This window comes from Xenopus laevis, chromosome 5S (genome assembly GCF_017654675.1).
Source record: "Xenopus laevis strain J_2021 chromosome 5S, Xenopus_laevis_v10.1, whole genome shotgun sequence".
In the NCBI taxonomy this organism is placed as follows: domain Eukaryota; kingdom Metazoa; phylum Chordata; class Amphibia; order Anura; family Pipidae; genus Xenopus; species Xenopus laevis.
The window spans coordinates 89805233-89828817 of NC_054380.1; the positions used below are offsets into that span (position 1 = coordinate 89805233).

At 38.1% G+C, this 23585-nt stretch overlaps 1 protein-coding gene across 10 annotated transcripts in view; it reads right to left on the reverse strand.

The window, feature by feature from the left end:
- The window catches only part of LOC108718052 (lipoma-preferred partner homolog), a 221653-nt gene that overhangs the window by 189479 nt on the left and 8589 nt on the right, over window positions 1-23585 (reverse strand). For 5 of the 10 annotated variants that reach the window (XM_018265625.2, XM_018265623.2, XM_018265621.2 and 2 more), the window contains exon 2: window positions 9348-9422. The exons of 4 other annotated variants lie outside the window; for them this stretch is intronic. The gene's annotated coding sequence lies outside the window, so the exon portion shown is untranslated. Of the gene's footprint in view, window positions 1-9347; window positions 9423-9514; window positions 9652-23585 lie in introns of those variants that run through there. One more of the 10 variants, XM_041564755.1, reaches the window with a different exon arrangement.

Consider the following 23585-nt stretch of genomic DNA (forward strand, 5'->3'; position numbering starts at 1 on the left):
AAACAAAATTCCCTCTGAAACCATGCAAGAAGTATTTTAAATATATTGCTTCTGTGACACTTGGATTGAGATTAAACCCAAGGAGCAAGACGTTATAATATTAACATCACTTATGTATGATATAGCAGGGAAAACACTTGGAGTTCCCTTTATAAAGAAATATAGCTCAGTCTGACAGTAGCAGAAGCATTGCTGAGATTCCATTTCTAACAATTTGTGGCACTTTGCCAGAGACAGAATTCTCGAAAGTGAAATCTAGGAAGTTATATGAAAACCTGCTCACTTTGGGAGTGCTACTGTGCAAGTGCAATGAAGATCAAAGAGGCATCTGAAGAAATATTGGCGGGACAAAGGATTTCATGCCAACGATTCCTGAACATCCTGACAATGTGAACAAACAGCCGTGAGGAGAAAGAAATGAAAGCTCAGCTGTTTGTGATCTTAAAATCAATTACTGCCTTTGACAAATAATGAACAGAGCAGTTAGGGAATCTGGCAAGATGCCAACATCACGCTGTTTTTGTGCTTTCCTCCCCTCAGAAATGGAGTTGATTCTAGAAAACTGTGTTGGATGGTGGAAAGCAATGTCCTTTTAGGAATGGTTTCATATACCCAATGAACCATATAAGCTGGATAAAAAAACACTACTTGTTAAAGGGATTCGTTCATGATTTTTATGATGTATTTGTTATTTCTAAATTACACTGTTTACTCTACAATATGAAATTTCATTCCTGAACCAGCAAGTGTATTTTTGTTTTAGTTGTAATATTGGTGTGTAGGCAGCAATCTCAGGTCATTTTGCCTGGTCATGTGCTTTCAGAAAGAGCCAGCACTTAAGGATGGAACTGCTTTCAAGCAGTCAGTTGTTTCTCCTACTCAATGTAACAATGTGTTGCAGTGGGACCTGGACTTTACAATCTACCAGGCAGCTGTTATCTTGTGTTGGGGAGCTGCTATTTGGTTACCTTCCCATTGTTCTGTTGTTAGGCTGCTGGGGGGGGGGATGATATCACTCCAATTTATAGTTCAGCAGTAAAGAGTGATTGAAGTTTCACAAGTCACATGACTGGGGGCAGCTGGGAAACTGACAAAATGTCTAGCTCCATGTCAGATTTCAAAATTAAATATAAAAAAAATTGTTTGCTCTTTTGAGAAATTGATTTATTTCCCATGACAGTATCCGTTTAACTCTTAGCAACAGCTGCATAAAAGTATGTGGTGAATTATTTGAAGCTCTCAAAGTTGCTCTTAGATACACCAGTAAAGCACTAAGATTGGCTGCCAGAAACACACCTTTCTGCAGTGGAAGCAATAATTCCAGATACTGACTTTAAAGGACAAGGAAAGGTGAATTCACTAGGGGCATACATATGTGTGTGTGTGTGTGCTTACAGGTATGAGACCTGTTATCCAGAATGCTTAGGACCTGGGGCTGTCTGGCTATCGATCTTTCTGCAATTAAAAACCTTTTTTTATTATAAAATCATGTAAACATTAAATAAATCCAATAGGCTGGTTTTGCTTCCAATAAGGATTAATTATATATTTGTTTGGATCAAGTACAAGATACTGTTTTATTATTACAGAGAAAAAGTACATCATTTTAAAACATTTGGATTATTTGGATAAAATGGAGTCTATGGGAGATGGTCATTCTGCAATTTGGAGCTTTCTGGATAATGGGTTGCAGGATAATAGATCCCCTACCTGTATATGCGCACACACATATCTTTCATTTCCCTTTTAGAAAATACAACATTCTTATTCCATCTTGCCTGATAATGAAATTTAAAGATAATCTCAAACCTTGGACTTGTTATAGAAAGGTAGCCAATAACAGGTCAATGTTCTGCCACAGGAAATACAATTACTTATATTCCTATACTGGTAAAGGACCTATTATGCAAAAAGCTCTTTTTTTTGCAGACAAAACCTAACCGGTCATTATAGTTTAGTTAAAAATAGCAAAAAACTAGTCATTTTGGAAGTGCCGGAAGATAGTGCCCTTGAGCTCCGTTGCACGGTGTGGTCAGTATTTCTAGATGGGACACAATTCAGGGGTAAGACTGTGCAGGGGGGAGGCAGGGAGGAGGGCCAGTGGGGACTTTTTGCTAAAGGGGGCTTTCCTACTCCTTTAAGAATTATCATAAAGTGAAAATCCAAAGAAGAGGTCTTCCTCAGGTAGTCTAAAAGAAAGAACTTGTGGCACGTGCTGTGGCCCAACAAGCAGATTCTCTCTTTTATTAAAGTTCAGGGTAAAAATGAAAACTGGGTAAATATATATTGCCTGAGCAAAATAAAAAATGTTTCCAATATAGTTAGTTAGCCAAAAATGTAATGTATAAGGGTAATGTAAAACTATGAGATTCGGGGAGATTTAGTCGCCCGGCGACTAATCGCCTCTTCTTTGGGGCGACCGCTTTTTTCGTGATGCAACTTTGGAAAACGAAGCGCCGTGAGTGTCATGCCGCAAGCATTTTTTCATTCTAACAGGTGGAAGACAGGGGGAAGCAGTTTGGGGAGATTAGTCGCCCCCAAGAAGAGGTGATTAGTCTGTCCTTTACACTTTGGGTGCTAGCTGCAACAAGTACCACTGACAGCCTAGAAATACATTTGTCCACATAGAGGAAAATAATACCCAGAAATGTAGAATCTATTGTGCTGGCATATTTGTTAGTGCCATATATATTTTACTATCTTAATGGGGCAATGTATTCCCTTTTAAACAGAAGTTTAAAGAACAGGTGTTGGACATAGTTTTCATGCAATATAAATGGCAAATTCGAAAATTAAAATAATAATGCCACATTCAACTGATTCATACAAACAAAATGAAAAGAACCCAACAGTCCCATTAGAAGACTTCTGTATAATTCTTTATTTCTCAGCCTAACAGGCTGTTGCAGAGGGATGGGAGGGGTTTGTTTGTACAAAGAGTTTCTCAATCGACAGCTGATTTGTTATGATTATGCTCTTACTAGTCAGGAATTACAATGAGACTTTATTTTCAGTTTTAGCATTTGCCCTTATTAGTGCAACAAATAAAAAACATTTATTTATTATTAATGGCTAAAATAGGCTGCACTTCTAGCGAGCATTCTCCTCTTGCAGCAGGCAAAAACTCCCAGTGTTGGCAGCCATGCTTGGTCACACATATACACATAATGAGTGAGTGTCCTTTTACTCTACACATGTGCATAATGGCACTTTGTTACATGCATAGAATCCCAACATGGCTGCCCGAACTGGTACCTCTTTCCCAGTGCAGGTGGCATATGGCTTGGTAGGAGCATTTTCTGGCCAAACGAATATTGTGCCCCCAACCAGAATATGGGCTACCTTAGTCTGCACCTCTGATTAGGGAAACAATTTTCCTATGATAGGTGCATTTTAAATTGCTTCCAAAGTAAATACCCTCACCAAATGATTCCTTCTTATTATTTTTGTTATGTTATTATATTTACCTGGGAACCAAGGTCTGGGAATAACTACAACTTGGTGTAGTAGCCACTATGAAGATAACTCAACAAACATTGAAGGGATACTGTCATGGGAAAAAAATTATCAGTTAATACTGCTGCTCCAGCAGAATTCTGCACTGAAATCCATTTCTCAAAAGAGCAAACAGATTTTTTTATATTCAATTTTGAAATCTGACATGGGGCTAGACATATTATCAATTTCCCAGCTGCCCCAAGTCATGTGACTTGTGCTCTGATAAACTTCAATCACTCTTTACTGCTGTACTACAAGTTGGAGTGATATCACCCCCTTCCTTTTTCCCCCCAGCAACCAAACAAAAGAACAATGGGAAGGTAACCAGATAGCAGCTCCCTAACACAAGATAACAGCTGCCTGGTAGATCTAAGAACAGCACTCAATAGTAAAAACCCATGTCTCACTGAGACACATTCAGTTACATTGAGAAGGAAAAACAGCAGCCTGCCAGAAAGAATTTCTCTCCTAAGGGTAAGGCCACACGAGGAGATTCAGGGAGATTTTGTTGCCTGGCTACTAATCGCCTCGTCTTTTGAGCAACTATCTCCCTGAACTGCCTCAGCGTTTTTCCCCATAGGCTACAATGAAAAGTTGCCTGCGCTAATGCACACACAGCGATGCGTTTTCAATAGTTGCCCAAAGTTGCCTCAGTGAGGCAATATCAGGCAACTATTGAAAACACATCGCCGTGTGTGCATTAGCGCAGGTGACTTTTCATTGTAGCCTATGGGGAAAAACGCTGAGGCAGTTCAGGGAGATAGTTGCTCAAAAGACGAGGCGATTAGTAGCCAGGCAACAAAATCTCCCTGAATCTCCTCGTGTGGCCTTACCCTAAAGTGCAGGCACAAGTCACATGACTGGGGGCAGCTGGGAAATTGACAAAATGTCTAGCCCCATGTCAGATTTCAAAATTGAATATAAAAAAATCTGTTTGCTCGTTTTAAGAAATGGATTTCAATGCAGACTTCTGCTGGAGTAGCACTATTAACTGATGCGTTTTGAAATAATGACAGGATCCCTTTAATAAGACAAAACTTTAAGTTAAATGTTGGCATAGCTGTTCCCTGCCAAGCTTTTGCTTTGAAGGTTGAGACTTGATTGTTAAAACATGACCTTTTTTAGGCCTCATGTATTTAACATGAATGTCTGTCTCTAGGCACATGGGGCAGTTTCAGCTGGGTTTTTTTCTCATTGTGCCAATGCCTATATTCAGTCTGCTTTTAATTATTTAAACACGATATATACATTTTCTTTCTCCTAAAGAAAATAATACTGTCTATTTAAATTAAAAATATTATCTTTATTTATTATACTTGAATGCTGTTCCCTTTAATCAGAAGAGTTTAAGGCTAATGTTACATACAACATTTTCATGCTGCCAGATGCCATTCTTGTGAGTGAATAATATACACTTGTAGGATGGCAGTGGATTTGCATCACATGCCACAATTTAACACAGATAATTTAATTTGAATAAACAAGCCCCTGCTGGCAATGTCTCAGATTTACAGATATGTAGGTGCCCATTATACAAGGGAATTTAACTATGACTGTCAGTTTACATAACTTGTTTCTTGTCCTTGCTCTGAAGAACAAAGGTGGTATGATCCAATACAAAAATTATTTTAAATATCACTGTTCAGTATTGTTAGTGCAACAAATAAAGGTCACATGTAGGTTTAATTAGAACAATAGGTAGAATACATGACTAAGGCAATCCCTTATAACTGAACTCATGTTGAACACAGGTTCATATAGCTTCTGTACTAAAAAAAGATAGCATCCTGCCACCAGTGGGATAATACGAGGCTTACATATTATCTATCAGCTTTGATGTCAATAACTTTCACTGTGGATAGCTTTCTAGCCATTGGAAAAATGAAAACTTGACAGTAGTAAGTTCATTTGTAACCTGGAACAGTTCCAGAAAAATAATTCCCAGACACAAAACATTTAAAAAATTTAATTTGTCTCAGGACCTCAAGGAATATTGGCAACCACGTACTATTTAGATGTGCTATTTAGAAGGGTATGTGACATGACTGGGAAAAAGTCTGAATGAGTCTGTTTTTGAAAGACAGATTTATCCCTTTGCCTAGATCAGGGCTTTACAATTAAAGACACATGGGTCAGATGTGGCCCTCTTTGTATCAAATCATTTTATTATAATCCAGCCCTTGAATGAGTTACAGGAATAATTAGCCAACTACATGAAACCGTGCTGGCCTAGATAATGTATCTGTGCTCATAACAATGATGTGTTAGAACTAACTGTCCTTCCCAAAAAAGCAACACAACACCGGCATTAGGCAGACAGACAGACTAGAGAAAGACAGACTAGAGGGAGACAGACAGCTGTGAGTGGATAGTAGGGATGCACCGAATCCATGATTCAGTTCAGGATTCGGCCTTTTTCAGTAGGATTTGAGTTCAGTTCTGCCAAACCGAATCCGAATTTGCATATGCAAATTAAGGTCAGGGAGGGAAATCGCATTACTTTTTGTCACAAAACAAGGAAGTAAAAATTGTTTCCCCTTCCCACCCCTAATTCACATATGCAAATTAGGATTTGGATTCAGTTTGGTATTAGCGAAGGATTCGGGGGTTTGGCCGAATCCAAAATAGTGGATTCGGTGCATCCCTAGTGGATAGAGACAAGTAGCATGACTACTACAGAAAGGGTACAGATTTTTTTTACAGATTACATTCAGAAAGTGTCTGATTTCCATGGGAAGAAGCTTATTTAGTTTCATGATAAATAATAGGAATTATCAACGAACATAGGCACTAACTTGTACAAGGGCAGTTGAGACAATTAAAGAGGAAGTTCATCTTTAAATTAACTGCGAGGTAACCAATCAGAGGCACCGAAAATAATGGAAGTGATAGAAAAATCGCAGGTACAAACTACACACAACACGTCTGTCGGATTTTTCTATCAGTCCCATTATATTTGGCACGTCCGACTTGTTGCCTGCATTTCGTCACCTCGTGACGAATTGTTCCTAATCATTCCGTGAAGTTCAGCCCTCAGTATGAGGTAGAAAATTACACTTTTTAGAAAAATTTTATTTGTCTTTGTTTATTTTTTTGCGGCTTTTCGGTTATTTACTTTTTTGTCTCACAGCTCTCCAGTTTGGTATTTCAGCAGCTATCTGGTTGCTAGGGTCTTATATATCCGAGCAAGCAGGCAGTGGTTTGAATGAAAGAGGGACTGAATGGAATGGTAAACAAAAAAAAAGTAACAAAAGAATTGTAGCCTCATGGAGCAATAGTTTTTTGGCTGGCGGGGTCAGCGACCACTGATTGAGGCAGGATAAGACTGAAAATAATTAAACCATCTATTTAAGATAGCATCAATTATCTGTACAATTGTTATACTGTTTAGGTGCTGATGCAACACAAAAAGAGTTCCATGGCTTTATAAATACAATTACGCACGCTTATATATCTGCCCCTGCTGTAAGCTCTGCAGCAGGGATACTTAGACTTTTACTTTATTACATAACAATAGGAGATTTGTAGCAGTTTTGTATTAAAATGAACATCCATTCATCAAATAATTTTTTTACAAATATGAATAATGGGAAGTATCCAGAAACGTGATATAGTTGAGTTACGTGTGGAAATAACTGGCTACTTTAATCTAATAGGAGATGATGATTTTCCTTTGGGCAGCCCTGCTTTTTTTCTATTCTACTTAAAACATGGAATACTATTAGGGGGTTATTTATCAAAGGTCGAATAGGAACGACCTGAAGATTCGAATTGAGTTATCCTCCGAAAAAAACTTGAATGTCAGGAAGGCTATTAACATCTTCAAATGGTTCAATGGACCTCTGCCACTGACTTGCACCTGAACTCAGCAGGTTTTAGGTGGCAAAGTTTGGAATTAGAGCCGTTACCAGGGTCAAGGTGCGATAAATCTCACAATCAAATTAGAGTTACAGTTGGTTGTTTTAAAGGAGAATTTAACCCTAAAGTTAAAAAAAACCCCTACCCTACATAGACCCCCTCCCTCCTGCCCCCAGCCTAAGTGTTACCCCGGGCAAATGCCCCTAACATTTTACTTACCCCCCAGTGCAGATTCAGGCATTCGAGTTCACGGGGGACATTACTGTTCAGTGAGTTTGCAATTGATCCTCAGCATACAGCTCAGATTCAAAAGCAAACAGTTATGACCCATATGGCCTCCCTCAAGTCACTGATTAGTTACTGCCTGGTAACCAATCAGTGGAAACCGAAAGAGCTGAAAAGCAGGAAGTAGTGTTCTGGCTATTATGTTACACACTCCAGCCTTTATACATTACATTTTTGGCTAACAAACTATATTAGAAACATTTTGTATTTTGCACAGCCTATTTATCCAGTTTTTATTTTTATACTGAACAATTCCTTTAAGAAGGCTCTTCCAGCAACTGAACCTAACCATTAATTTATTTTCGTACATGCATTTGCAATTAAAACACAGTCATAGAGAAGCAGGCAAAGAAACCTGAATTACATTTGTGAAGCACTTACACTGACACATCAATGTGATCACTAAAAGGTAGTTGATTACATTTTTATATTACAATATATGTTTGATTAACCAATAAAAATTCAGCTCAGGTCATGGTAGTTCTGCATGAAAGTACTATTGAGAAAACGCAAGATGAAATTAAACCTGCATTGATATCCAGAAAAAGAGAATTATTTGTTCCTTGTTGCTGTGTGTTTTTAGGGTTGCTACACATTCTGCAAAATATATCAGCCTTCCTGGCTATCAATCACTGGCTTCTGGCATTATGATTATTCCATAGTGAAGAAGGCCTTATAGGAATTGTTCAGTATAAAAACTGGCTAAATAGATAGGCTGTGACTTGAGGGAGGCAATATAGGTCATAACTGTTTAAGGATCAATTGCAAACTCACTGAACAGATATGTCCCATGTCCCTTAAAGTCGCTGACTTACTCAGAGTTAGAGAGCTCAAAAGCAGGAAGTTGTGTTCTGTTCTGTTCGACATCCATTCACTCCAGCCTTTATAAATGACATTTTTGGCTAACTAACTATATTGGATTTTTTTTTGTATTTTGCACAGCCTATCTATTTACCCAGTTTTTATTTTTACAAATGAATGGTTCCTTTAAAAACAGTTTCACCCTCTCGTTTCTGTTAACTATTTATAGCAATTACCATTGTTTAACTACGGGGACTAGAAATACATAGACATCATCATTCAAACAGTCCTTGGGCCCTTCTTCTTAGCCTGATCACAGATGTGTACACCTCATGGCCTTATGGGAAATAAAAATGGCTGCCTGCAACACTTAGAAAATGATAACCATAGACTTTCTCTTGTCCATCAGTGCAATCATATAAGAAAATAATAATAGCAAATACCATTTTATATACCATTGTTTAACTACAGGGACTACAAATACATGGACATGATGCATTAACATTCAAACAGTCCTTTGGCCCTTCTTCTTAGCCTGATCACAGATGTGTACACCTCATGGCCTTATGGGAAATAAAAATGGCTGCCTGCAACACTTAGAAAATGATAACCATAGACTTTCTCTTGTCCATCAGTGCATTCAAATAAGGTATCTCCAATAGAAAACAATGACATTTCAGCCAGTTACCCTAAATAGAACCTCTTTAAGAACTAATTATTATTATTATGGGATCATATGTGAACTCATGAACAAATATATTTTACACATTCCCCTGGAAAGATTTGGATTAAAAAAAACAAAACAAGTAGTGATAATCCTTTCCAGAGTGCTGTCTGTTCAGTGCTGTCTGTGCGTTCCTTAACAAGTCAGTAACAAGATTCCCACTATCTCCCCAGCCACTCACCTCTCTGCCTTCTACTCTCAGCAACCACTTCACAGTCAGTTTAAAGGGAGATCCAGAATAACAGGGGCTCTAGACCTAAAAGAGACCACAAAGCAGGCTTAAAACATAGGCAGGGGGATGTCACATCTACTAAAGCACTCATATCCTGCTTCCAAATCCTGACTCACCTCCCCTCCTCTTTCAGAAGATCAGAGCTTTGGGTAAACATTTCCAAATATGGAAAACATGACCAAGAATCCTGTCAAATATCACCCTTCTCTTGCTTCTTCCCCATTTTGGTACTTAGGGAGAAAAAATATATGGAGAGAGAATTCCAGCCAGTTTGTATCATTAACCCCAGGAGACTGGGCTCTGCTTGCTGCCACTTTGCTTAAATTCCTCACATAGCATTTGAATACCAGGTTTGCAATTAGGAGTTTGATCATTCTGAAACAGAGCTGTACATGCAGGAAAGGCAGTTCTGCTCTGATAACACACTGCCTTTATCCACTGATCTCTTACAACTATAAACGCATATTTTTTCAGCTCTATGTGTGAAAAACTCCACGATTAAAGCTCCCAGGACTGCACAGAAAACTGCGTGCTTCTCAAAATATCAGGGGTACATGGGTTAAATGTAGACTTTACTGCAGGTGAAAAAATAAATACAGGTATGGGCTCTATTATCCAGCATGTTTCCCAGATAAGGGGTATTTTCATAGTCTGGTTCACCATACTTTTAAGACTGCTAGAAATGTAAACATGAATCCAATAGGATTGTTTTCCCACCAATATATATCTATGCAGCTTATTTACGAGCAAGTACAACATACTGTTTTATTGTTATAGAGAAATTATTGAAATTAATTTGCTTAAAATGGGTTATTTGCAAGAAAGCCTTATTGAAATTCTGGGATTTATGCATAAGGAATTCCATACCTGTAATAATGTTATAATACTGTGCCAGCGAGAAGCACCATACTACTAGTACTCCCACCCTACAGGTACTATCCCTAACATGATGCCAGGAGCTTTATACTGCAACAATTGGCACAGACTGATGGGCCTGCATTTTTAATGGTTATTCCCAACATCAAAATTGTTCTGTATTTTTGCTGTCAAGTCATATTTAATGTATGTATATCTTTAACTACATAGCACTACTTGTATTATTAGCACTACTTGTATAGGTAGCACTGTACACATTTGTAGCACATTAACATTAAATACAAGAGGAAACAAACTATACAATAAAGCGAAGGGCGGAACGGACACTTTTCACCAGAGGTGTTTTGTGTGCAGGCTGGTATAAAAGCATGCACTCTTATATGTTAATACACTGACTTGCATGACAACGGCCTGTATGATGCTACATAGAGGGAATTTGAATGTAAAAACACAGACGTATAACATTTTGGGCTGAAACTCACTTGGGGCAGATTTATTAAGGGTCGAATTGAAAATTCGAATTTTCACATTTTTATTTATGGTCAAAACTCTCAAATTTGACTAGGGAATTATCCAAACTCAATTCGAAAAAAAAAAAAATATTTATCATACTCTGGCCCGTTAAGAATTTGAATAAGACTATTTGCCACCTAAAACCTGCCGAATTGCTGTTTAAGTCAATGGGAGAGGTCCAGGGATAAATTTGGAGATGAATGCAGAAAAAAAACTTGAATCGAGTTTGATCTAATTCTAATTTATCGGAGTGGTCATGCAATTAATGTAATGAGTCCATGGAATGCCAAGATGGTCCACATCTGAACATCCCACAGTCCTCCAGCTGGACTGCCTATATCTACAACAAAATGTGTGTATATAGTGAATAAAGTACCCCCTATTGTAATATAAGGATATTATAAGTCACCTAGGAGTTCCATGACCATTTAATCATTTATACAGGTCATGGAACTCCAAGGTTACTTCTAATATCCTCATATTTTCCAACAACATGTACTTTATTTATTATAATACACAAGTTTTAGTGAGTCATATGACATCACTACTGACTGTTTATAATGGATGATATCACTAGACACCATTTATAAGGATATAATTTACAGGATATTCATGGCTTTTGTGTATTATTTGTATTCATTGGCTACTAAGCCTCATCTCTACACTAATAAAGAACACAAAACAATGAAAGTTAGTTGGTTTTATAGTGTTCCATTTACCTATTGTTAGCAAGTTGTGATAGTTCACTAGTTCTTTTGCTTTCACGTGCTACAGATAATAAGCATGTACTGAAAACAGACACATTGCCAGGGCTACATTTAGGAACACTTCTACTGTATACCACTAAGTCAGGCCTATAACTGAGGTACTCTGCACTACATGTTTCATCACCTACTAATAAGTGATTAGCAGCACTGAATACACAGGGATGTGTTAAAAGGTACATAACATATACACCCTTGATTTAAAGGAAAAGTTAAAGGGGAAGGAAACCTCCTCGGCCCTAACCCCCCACCCCCCCTCCCGTGTATTGCCCACCCTCCCTCCTCCCCCCTGGCCTACCCCTCCCGCTGGGCAAATGCCCCTAACTTGTTACTTACCCTTCTGCGCAGGTCCAGTCCAGGGAGTTCATAGGCGACATCTTATTCCACGCGATCTTCCTGCTTTGACCGGCGCATGCGCAGTAGGATCGTTTCGCCGGTACGATCTACTGCGCATGTGCGTGACTTTTGGCGCATGCGCAGTAGATCCGTACCGGCGAAATGCTCCGGTCAAAGGAGGAAGAAGATCGCGTGGAAGAAGATGTCGCCTGTGAACTCCCTGGACTGGACCTGCGCAGAAGGGTAAGTAACAAGTTAGGGGCATTTGCCCAGCGGGAGGGGTAGGCCAGGGGGGAGGAGGGAGGGGGGGCAATACACGGGAGGGGGGAGGGGGGTTAGCGCCGACGAGGTTTCCTTCCCCTTTAAGTAAGCCATATCTATGGACATTTTATTGTATTTAAGTGCAAAACTAAGTGGAAGTAAACCCCATATTACTCTCTCCATATTACTGTCTTAATCTTGTTTTAAGTGGTCCTTGTGAGCATCTGCTACTGTGCAACAGAGCTTTTCTCTATTTGTTACATTTAAATGTAACTTTTAGTATAATTTAAAGGGAACCTATCACCCGAAAAAAATATTCCAAATCCTATTTTATAACATTAGTCAAGCAAAATAAACTTTAATTACACTGTAAAAAGTATTTGAATATTGTTTCCTTCGGTGTGGGAATTCATAATTATGGCAAGCAGGCAGGAGCCATATTGTGGACACTTATTTATTGTTATTGAGGCAAGCCTTGCATCATTTCAAAATAATCTCAAAACCTTGTTTGTGCACCAGAATGGGGGACCTGATGTCCATTCCAATGCCCTGGCTACACAATTAAATGGTGAAGAGAACGGGGGAACATGGGGAGAGCAGTGACATCTAGTAAGCGCTGAATGGAAAGTGAAAGTAATTGCCTGCCCCGGCTCTATGCCTAGGCATAGAGGAGGGGGAGGCAATATTTGATTGACAGCTAAGATTTTTAAAGAGTTTACAACAGCTATGAATACTTTAATAAAAAAGAGAATTTGGATTTCATGTTTAATTTGAAAAGGACTTTTATTATACAGATTTTTATGTCTGCGTGACAGGTCCACTTTAAAGAGTGATGTTTTGAGACAATCTGCAAAGGTTTTCAGGTTTTTAGTTTTTGAGTTATTTGGCTTTTTAATCAGCAGAACTCCAGCAGATTGCAATTTTAGCAATATGGTACTAGGGTCCAATTACACTAGCAATCATTCACGGATTTGAATAAGAGACTGGAATATGAATAGGAGAGGGCCTGAATAATGAATAATAAAACGTAACAATAACAATACATTTGTGACCCCTATTTGAGAGCTGGAAAGAGTCAGAAGTAGGCGGCAAATAATTCAAAATCTATGAAAAAAAGAAAACATGAAGACCAATTGAAAAAGTGGGTTAGAATTAGCCATTCTATAACATACTAATAGTTATAGAACCACCCCTTTAATAGTGATTTTTTTTCCCTAAACCACTCTTGCAAAGAAGCTGCAAAGCTCAATCTCAGTCTTTAAGGGCTCTTACAAATGGGCATTTTAATGAATTTACCAACTCATGCTGGATATGAAAAATGCAAATAATGTGTAAACGTAGCTGAGTGCGCAACCCAATATTTCATTGGTTTCTGAACGTGCACCAGGTGAAAGAAAATGTAGCGTGTTGCATTTAAAAAAAAGTAAAACGCAAATGGAGTAAGAAAGAACTCTGAACACTCATGAGTACAACCAGAATATAATGGAATCAATTAGCAAATGCGTTTAGGTACAATCAAACCAGCATCTCAAATGCCCATGAGGCTCTAAAGGGAAACTCACCGTTAACGTAAATATGGTATAGCTGTACCTTTTCTAAGTTATTTTGCCAATGGTCTTCATTTGTGGTGTTTTTTATTAGCTTTCATGCATTTATGGAAGGACAAAAAATGTAAATATTAGAAAAATGACAAAGAATAAAAAATAATATCAATCTGTGGTCAGTTATTTTAAACTAGGAATTCACCTGCTATGCAGAATGCTTGGGACGAGGGGATTCCTGAATAATGGCTTTTTATAAAAGATATTGACATGAGAAATTAAACCTTTTTGTTACATCATAGCATGGTCTTTGCATGCTATTTCTATTTCTTTTAAAAAGCTTGAAACAAATATTAATGAAGTAAAATAGAATGACTACATGGTACTGTTGCTAGCCAAAGATATCAAATAAGCAAAAAGTAGAAATCATTTGATAAATAGGATGTTATTAGAAATCACAATGTCATATTTTGGAACTTCCTGGATAAAGGACTTATTTGTAATAGATCCTACGCCTGTAAAATGTAATTTTAAAGATACATGAATACAGCTCTGGAATTCCTATATCGCACAGGATAGAAAATACTTCTAAAAAAGCATGCCACTGGTACAAAACTAAATAATTAAATACATTTAAAAGAGTAAACATTTGAATTTGAATTAATCACTTGATGCAGCAGAATTATACTAACATCCAATGAAATCACCAAATGCTTACTGCGGACGCGAACCTGGAATTAAAGACGAAACTTTACAAAATCGGCCAAATATCAAATAAAACCAGAAAAAAATAGAGGGAGTCGACAGCTCTGCTAATGTATCAGCTCTTGCAGGAAATCCACATCATAATGCCTTTAATTCTGTAGCCTCAAAGATGCTGAACTTTCGTATGTCATTTAAAAGCAACATTATAGATATCATGAAGTAAACTGGATAAATCTAGTGGCACCAGTATCTTATTCATAGAACAAGTTGCAAAGCATGATGTTACGCATGTCTCCCTTTTGCCATGTATTATCCCTACTTAAAAAGGAAGTCACTTCTAGCTCAGTTTTGTTAATATACAGTTGAGTAGTGTTGATTGTGTAACTACATAATTTCTCATATCTAATCAAATCAATTTTTTGCTAAATAAATTCTTACTTTAGACAAACAGTCTCTTACAGGTCCTATTCTTACTTAAAGCGGACCAGACATAAAAAGGTATATAATAAAAGTCCTTTTCAAATTGAACATGATATCCAAATTCTTTTTTTTTTATTAAATCATTCATAGATGTGGACACATTTAAAAATCTCAGCTGTCAATCAAATATTGCCTGCCCCGCCTCTATGCCTTAGGCATAGAGGCGGGTTAGGCAACTACTTTCACTTTCCATTCAGCAGTTACTAGTCACTGCACTTACCCTAGTCCCCCTCTCTCTTTACCATTTGATTGTGTAACCAGTGCATGGGGATGGACATCAGGTCCCCCATTCTGGTGCACAAACAAGAGTCTTAATAACAGTGTCCACAAAATCGTTCCTGCCTGCTAGCTATAATTATGAATTTCCAGAACGAAGGAAACAAGATTCAAATAATTTTTAAAGTGTAATTAAAGTTTATTTCCCTGGGGCGACTAATCTCCCCGAATCGGCTTGTGTGGCCAGACCCATAGGGGCAAATTCACTAAAGCGCGAAGCGCCTAACGCTAGCGCAAATTCGCCAGTGTGACACCATTTCGTTACTTTGCCGATTTACTAACGGGTGCTGGCGTAAATTCGCTAGCGAAGTGGACCTACTCTAGCTCTACTTCGCACCCTTACGCCAGGCGAAGTTGCGCTATGGTGAAGGGACGGCGTAACTACGCTAATTTACTAACTTGCGCATTTTGCCGAACGTTACCTCTTGCACCAGACTTGCCTTCGCCGCCTCAGACCAGGCGAAGTGCAATACAGTAGATAGGGATTGCGTCAAAAAAAGTTGGAAAGTCCCAAAAAAGGCTAGCGTCTTTTACTTTTTTAAGGGCGATAGGCTGAAAAAGATTGTAAACTTTTTTGGGGGCACCCTCCTTCCCCCCTACATTTCCTAACATATGGCACCTAAACTATACAGTGGGTACATGTATAGGGCAAACTAACAACTCTATTTTATTTATTGAAGCTTTCCCAGCCTTGTGTAGTGTAATGTATTTGCTGCTACATATACGTCAATTCAACTTTAACTTGGCGCTGTATGCAAATTAGGCATCGCTAGCGTAACTTCACTTTGCTTGACGAATTAACACTAGCGCAACTTCGCTACAGTTTGCCTCCCTGAGCGCAACTTCAGATTTTAGTGAATTAGCTGCGCCCTGGCGAAACTTCGCCTGGCGAAGTGCGGCGAAGGCGTCACTACCGCATTTTCGCTGCTTAGTGAATTTGCCCCATAGTGTCATTTAGATACTATATAAGATTGCTTGCTTCTTCAAAAAGCAACAGTCAAAAGCTTTATCTGGTTCACAAATGGGGAGATTAGTTGCCCACAGTTGCGAAGATTTATCGCCACCACCTTTAAACAAGTGCAACCATTTAAACAAAACATTCTCATCCCTGGAGTTTCATAGGGAAACATTCAGCCTTTTTTGTTACTTTTGCATTACTAGATTGTAAGATCTTGCAATTCTTTTTTTTTTGTAACTTAAAGTTTTTTATTCATTCGTTGTTACATAGACAAAGTACAAGAAAATATGAACATTATGGCATATGTAGCACTTTAACATCCGGTAATAAGCAATACAGTTCAGCATAAGCAATTACAAGATATACAAACTGACAGAAGAGAACAATTGAGGCCCATTAATGTAAATTTAAGATCTTGCAATTCTTACCTACTATACTATTATACGCAAGTCACTATTAATTTGGAAATTCCACTGAACTACTGTACAGCATTGATGAATATTACAGTGCACTGAAAATACAGTATATTAAAAAATGTAATATATATATATATATATATATATATATATATATATATATATATATATTTTTTTTTTTTTTATTTATTTATTTATTTTTTTTAATTAATTTTTTTTTTTTTTTTTTTGTAGCTACAGCAGCCTGAAAATACAGCCCAGACTTCCATAGAGAATGACTTCTGATGTGAAGGGTCAATGTCAGGGTTTTTTTTTTTTGGGAGGGGGGGATGATCTACATATAACAATGCAGAGATTATGTCAAAACAAAGTGCCACCCCAGTACACAAAAAAGTGCTGAACATAGTTTAATATTTCTAAATGTTTGAATCAGCTCAGAGGATGCCAGTTTTCAAATACAATGCAACAAAGACACAGTGAAGATCGTACATCTCAGGATATTGCTCATAGTAGAAAAAGTAGCAAATCTGCATGAGTAGCATTTGTGGCAAAATTAGCACTCAGGCAATGCAAATAAAGCAAAAACAAGTTAGACACCAAAGGGAAGCCACACACAACAGATGTTTCTTTAAAAAATCTACTGAAGCACATTTTGCTCTGAAAGGACTAAATTCTGCATAAACATCTGATACGATTGCCTTACGCTGTATGACAGGAGTTGCTTAACTAAGCAAGAGGTTACATGTGCACACTATCTGGGGGATAAAATCCATTCCAAAACAACAAGCACATAAAGAGGCAAAAGATTGCGGAAAACCAACCTCTGCCACATAGGCCTTTACACATTTGGAAAAGGGTTGCTGTGTGTTTTTTACACCCAAAATCAGCATCTTAGACCAGCAGCTTCTGGACATTTTTGGTTTAATCACTTTAAAATAAAACGTTGAATCAGGACTTCACTGGGCATATAATAAGGATCCATATGAATTAAAATTATTTTATCAGATGACCTTTAGTCAAAGTTTCAAGAATATTGACCTCAATCTAAGTCATAACTACCTAAAAGTGCAAATTGGCATATCTCAAAATCTCACCCAAACTAGCCACCAAGCTTGACTTCTGTAGTCATTGTTTTGGGACCAACTAGAGGGTCCGTGTGTGAGGGGTGTGTGCAATTCTTGTTATGGGAACTACTGTCCTAGATATTGTTCCACAGGGTTTGTCAGTTGGTTAAAGGGATTTTTCTTTTTCTTTTTTTTAAACTTGTTTTTATTCAAAGAATTGTGCATAGGGATTTTTCTTCTTTAAATTAACTGTTAGTATCATGTTGATCAGTGATTCCCAACCAGTAGCTTGTGAACATGTTGCTCACCAACCCCTTGGATGTTGCTCCCAGTGGCCTCAAAGCAGGTGCTTGTTTTTCAATTCCTGGCTTGGAGGCAAGTTTTAGTTGCATAAAAACCAGGCGTACTGCTAAATAGAGTCTCCTGTAGGCTGCCAGTTCACATAGAGGCTACCAAATAGTCAATCACAGCACTTATTTGACACCCCAGAACATGTTTCATGCTTGTGTTGCTCCCCAACTTTTTATACATCTGAATGTTGCTCACAGGTGAAAAGGTTGGGGACCTCTGATGTAGAGAGTGATATTCTGAGACAATTTGCAATTGGTTTTAATTTATTATTATTTGTGGTTTTTGAGTTATTTAGTTTTTTTATTCCGCAGCTCTCCAGTTTGTAATTTCAGCAATCCGGTTGCTAGGGTCCAGATTACCCTAGCAATCATGCATCGATTTGAGTGAGAGAGAGTGGAGTATGAATAGGAGAGTGCCTGAATAGACGAGTAATACAAAAGTTGCAATAACAATAAATGTGTAGCCTTACAGAGCATTTGTTTTTGATAGGGTCAGTGACCCCCATTTGAAAGCTGGAAAGAGTCAGAAAAAGGGGGCAAATAATTAAAAATATATACAAAATAAATAATGAAGACCAATTAAAAAGTTGCTAGGAATAGGCCATTAAATAACATACCAAAAGTTAACCCTTTAAGACATGTATACAAGGGACCTATGGTTTATTTTGCATTGCATTCTGGTAATGACGGCATGAACTATTAGGCAGCTGGCCAGTGGTGCTGTGGTATTTGTAGTCATCAATGAAATGATGGCTACGATCAAACATGGGAAAACACAGGGATGAATAAAAATTTAGATCAAGGTTGGTCTGTGTGCTTCTGTAGCTGGTAGCCATAGCCAGTGCCTCTAGGAGAGCAGGACCCCATTATGACGTGCCAAGTATATAAAGTGTATAAAGTCTAAATTTATAACATTACAGAATTAAAATGCATTATACTTCAAGACTGAAACTAGATCTTTTAAAAGGCTTTGTTTCTTCAATTTCTCTTGCCAAAAACTGCACACATTTTTTTATTACATTTAATTAAATTCTGTATACCCATACCTATACTAACTATAGAGCTTAGTATCACAATAGCCTTTGATATTATGTCTGTCCAAAAAATCATCCAAGCAATTCTTAAAGGCATTAACTGAATCAGCCATCACATCACCCGGCAGTGCATTCCACAACCTCACTGTCCTGACTGTGAAGAACCCCCTATGTTGCTTCAAATTAAAGTTCTTTTCTTCTAGTCTAAAGGGGTGGCCTCTGGTACGGTGATCCACTTTATGGGTAAAAAAGTCCCCTGCTATTTGTCTATAATGTCCTCTAATGTACTTGTAAAGTGTAATCATGTCCCCTCGCAAGCGCCTTTTTCCAGAGAAAACAACCCCAACCTTGACAGTCTACCCTCATAATTTAAGTCTTTCATCCCTCTAACCAATTTAGTTGCACGTCTCTGCACTCTCTCCAGCTCATTTATATCCCTCTTAAGGACTGGAATCCAAAACTGCACTGCATACTCCAGATGAGGCCTCACCATGGACCTATAAAGAGGCATTACCATTGATTAGACAGAATCTTTTGTGCCCCAAGATAAATATTCAGCCCCAGCTACAAATCCATAGTCATTTGGTGTGGATTCAATTTTGACTAAATATGAAAAATTAGCTAAGTTACTTTTGAAGATAAAACACGTTTGTTTCCTTCTAAGTCAAACTGAAGGTAGTTTCTTTCTGTTTTTTTCACCATTCACTGGGCCAACCATAAGTTAAATGGCATTTATTTGGGCAAAATATCGAACTCTATGGACATTTCTCAATTTGATCTACTCAGAAACTTGCTTATGTAGTATAAAAGAGATGTAATTTCTTTTAAAAATAAATGCAATTCTTCAGTATAATGAAATCAAGTTGATTTATCATGTAACATAAGAGTAAACAGTCCTGTATCTGAATATTCCATACAGTACATTTAGGTTTAATTAAGGTCACCAGACTAAGATGCCCTTGTTGGTTCCGGAGGTGAATTTTGTATTAATTCTCTAAAGATGCCAAGGAGGAAAATAATAACATTTTCCATTGCACTCGGCAAAAAGTTTGTATCAGTTTCCTTTGATAGGTACACAGTGATTATCATTTCTCAAGGTACATATGTATGCAATTTGTTTTGCCATCTAGGGATTTTAATGAAGGAAACAAGTCTCCAATGAACAAAATGTTTTCAAAGCAGATGTCCCCAAAGCAAGGACAGGTCTCTGCTTACTCTGCAGAAGTTATGCAACTTTACAGAACTATTAGGTTTCCTAATTATTACAACAGCAGTAAACAGAAATTAAGAAGAAGCCAAAGCCAGAGACATCCTATCATATTGTTTACATTTCAAATATTTCTAAAAGAAATGAGGAAAAACAACAAAAAAAAGCAACTAGAGTATGTCACATATAGTGGGTTTTCAAAGCTTGTTTACATGCCATTATGTTTTAGATGACAGCCCATTGGCTTGATTGCTTTGCATTAAAGGGAAAATACATATGAGCTTCTTCAGTTTACACAGGCATACCCAACTTCACAGGCTGAAAGCTAACCATGATAGAGTGCCTGCAGTACAGACCAGCTCCCCATCCACCTTTTAATTTTACAGACTGACCAGACCCCTACATCTACCACCACTTGAAGGTTCTCTGCTTTCAAGAGAACCTATGCACCACAGAGGAATATCAATGGGTGCACTTTACAAAAACTACTTTAAAATCAAACTATCATGGTTCATAAATACTTCTGAGTATATTTTCATTTCTTGTAATGTGTTACTTAATGGGGCTGTTCATCTTCCAGCACTTTATTCAGTTCAGTTCACCTGAAAAAGGGCTTTATTCACTGACTTTCTATCTTTCAGTTGTGACAGGTTTTTTTTTCCAATATTCAAGTTTAATGTTTATTTTGTCACCTTATGTCTTTCTGAATCAGCTCTGAGAAGGAGGAAGTCACAGACTCTGTAACTGTTGTAAATTGAGACATTACTTAAGCAGAATCCCTGAGTAAGGCAGCTGCTAGAATTGATACTAGTTGTATGTGTCGGATTCGAGCCGACCTCACACTCTTCCTCGCGGGTGGTGCGGGTTGAGCTCTTCTCCTGCTCTCTTCCGGCTTCAGAGTTCGTCTTTTATAGACGATGCGCCTGCTCGCCCTGCCCATTTTATGAAGTCATCGTCGGGTCTATAAACGTGCAATGCGGAAGTCAGATGCGGGCGGGCGCGGGCCAAGGGAGGGCGGGTTAGGTTCAGGTCTGGGAAATCCCGACCCAAACATCACTAATTAGTTGCTAATAGTCCCACAGATGCTGCGGAGAATTGCATAAACTAATGTAGCAAAATGTAACAGTTCAGAAACTGCATCTCTTATACTTCAGTCAGACAAACACCAGAGACAGGAAAATTGCAATTCATTTTGGGATAAATGTAAAAAAGTTAAATATGGAAAGCAATTGAAAAAAGTCTTTATTTCTGGTGAACAATCTGAAAACAACTGGACTGAAAAAGTGTTTGGAAGGTGAACACTCTCTTAATAACCCTTAACGGCTGAAGCTAAGAAAGTTTGAAAAAAACGTTATTAATCAAATCATAGTGAAAAGTCACATCTTCAAGTAAGCAAATGCATTAGCTTTCAGTTAATACATGGAATAAAGAGAAATGTCAATGGTAATAAGTTGTCTTTGGGTGCATATCATCACGTTATGTATAACTTTTTACACAGCACTGCGAGATGCCCTGATGTTCTAGTCTTGAAATGATGCAACAACCATGACCGGAGATTTCTCCGATATACTGGTATACTGGAAGGATTTGATTAACCTTCTCAATCTCTGACTTTACAACAGAGTTCTACAAAAATTTTAAGATAAGGCACACAGTTTCATTATAGGATATGTCACAGATAGAATGAAGCAGCAGACAATATAAGCAATAAATACAAGGTGTGGAGATTGAAAATACAACACATTTATTGGTTAGTGAACACTGTACACACATACTGTCCATTCTAGACCTTCAAGTCAATTAGAAATCCTAGGTGCCAGTTTTGGAAGCATTAATCCATGGAAAGGTCTATTTTACTTTAAAGGCACCACTCGTACAATAACAATGAACATTTAAACAGACTTTAAAGGAGAAGAAAACCCTGTAGAAAAAACCCTGTACCCCCACCCAACATAGACCCCCCTCCCTCCTCCCCCCAGGCTAACTGCTCCCTCGGGGAAATGCCCCATACTTTATACTTGTGGATATCAGGATTTTAGATCAAAATTATATATATAAGGGTTATGTATTGTATAAATTACATTAAGAATCTTATATTCCTGGAGGACTATAGGAGGATTAATCCGACAATACTTACCCCTCGTTGCAGATTCTGGCAGCGAACTTCATGGTATCCATCTTCCGGGTCCTCAGTAAGCTGACTGGGAGATCGGCATGTCGGCGCATGCCGGTTATCGTCAACTGCAAATGCGCCGAAATTGACGGAGATTGCCGATCTCCCAGTCAGCTTACAGAGGACCTGGAAGATGGATGCTGTGAAGTCTGATGCCAGAATCTGCAACGAGGGGTAAGTATAAAGTATGGGGAATTTCCCCCAGGTGGCAGTTAGCCTGGGGGGTGGGGGGTCTACGTTGGGTGGGGAGTACGGGGTTTTTTCTACAGGGTTTCCTTCTCCTTTAAGGAGCTGATTTATAATTGCATGTCTACAGTAGGACAATATATCAAATATATTGCAATATATGGACAAACAATCCCCGTTTTGTTTAAAGGGTAAGGCATTTTTCAGTAGCAGTATGCACAAAATGTCGCTGTCTTAAATATATTGATAATGGGTTGAGTGCAGAGGACTCTTGTATTTGACTATATGTATTTTGTGGTCACAGCCTCATTGCACTGTGCAGTGGTGAGCACAACTTTCCCTTGTTTGTTAGTATACAGGAGCAGTGACCAGCTCCATGTTGTAGCCCCCACCCTTCCCAGCTACAGTCAGGTGATCCCACTGGTGTCTAATAAAAGGGCAGCCAAGTATGGGGGTTTTACTTTGAAAGCAGCTAGTAAGTTGCAGGTAAAACCTAGTCCCTTTGTAAAATGTATAATGATGCAATAGAATTCTTAATGAATCAGATAAAATTGAGCATAGGACTGGCCAGATATGGGATGACTTTGACGTAGTTGGCCAGCTTAAATATATTGCAATATATGGACAAACAATCCCTGTTTTGTTTAAAGGGTAAGGCATTTTTCAGTAGCAGTATGCACAAAATGTCGCTGTCTTAAATATATTGATAATGGGTTGAGTGCAGAGGACTCTTGTATTTGACTACAGTAGGACATACAGTCTGTTGAAATGCATAATAATAATCTGAAATATTAGGATGTCATTCTTCTTTCCTCCCACTCTTTTTTTTCCCCTTCCAATATTTGGTTATCCGTTGCCCCATCTACATTTAGAACAGTAATTTCCTGACTTGACTACTTTTACCACCCACTCACCCACCCATGATTGCCTTCTCTTTTTGCACGAGGTAGTGTTAATTGCTAAATATTGCATCAATTTCAAAATCAGCAATTGCATGTGTATTTTAAGAGTGGTTGTGTTCCACACCAGTTATTAAGAATTCTATAA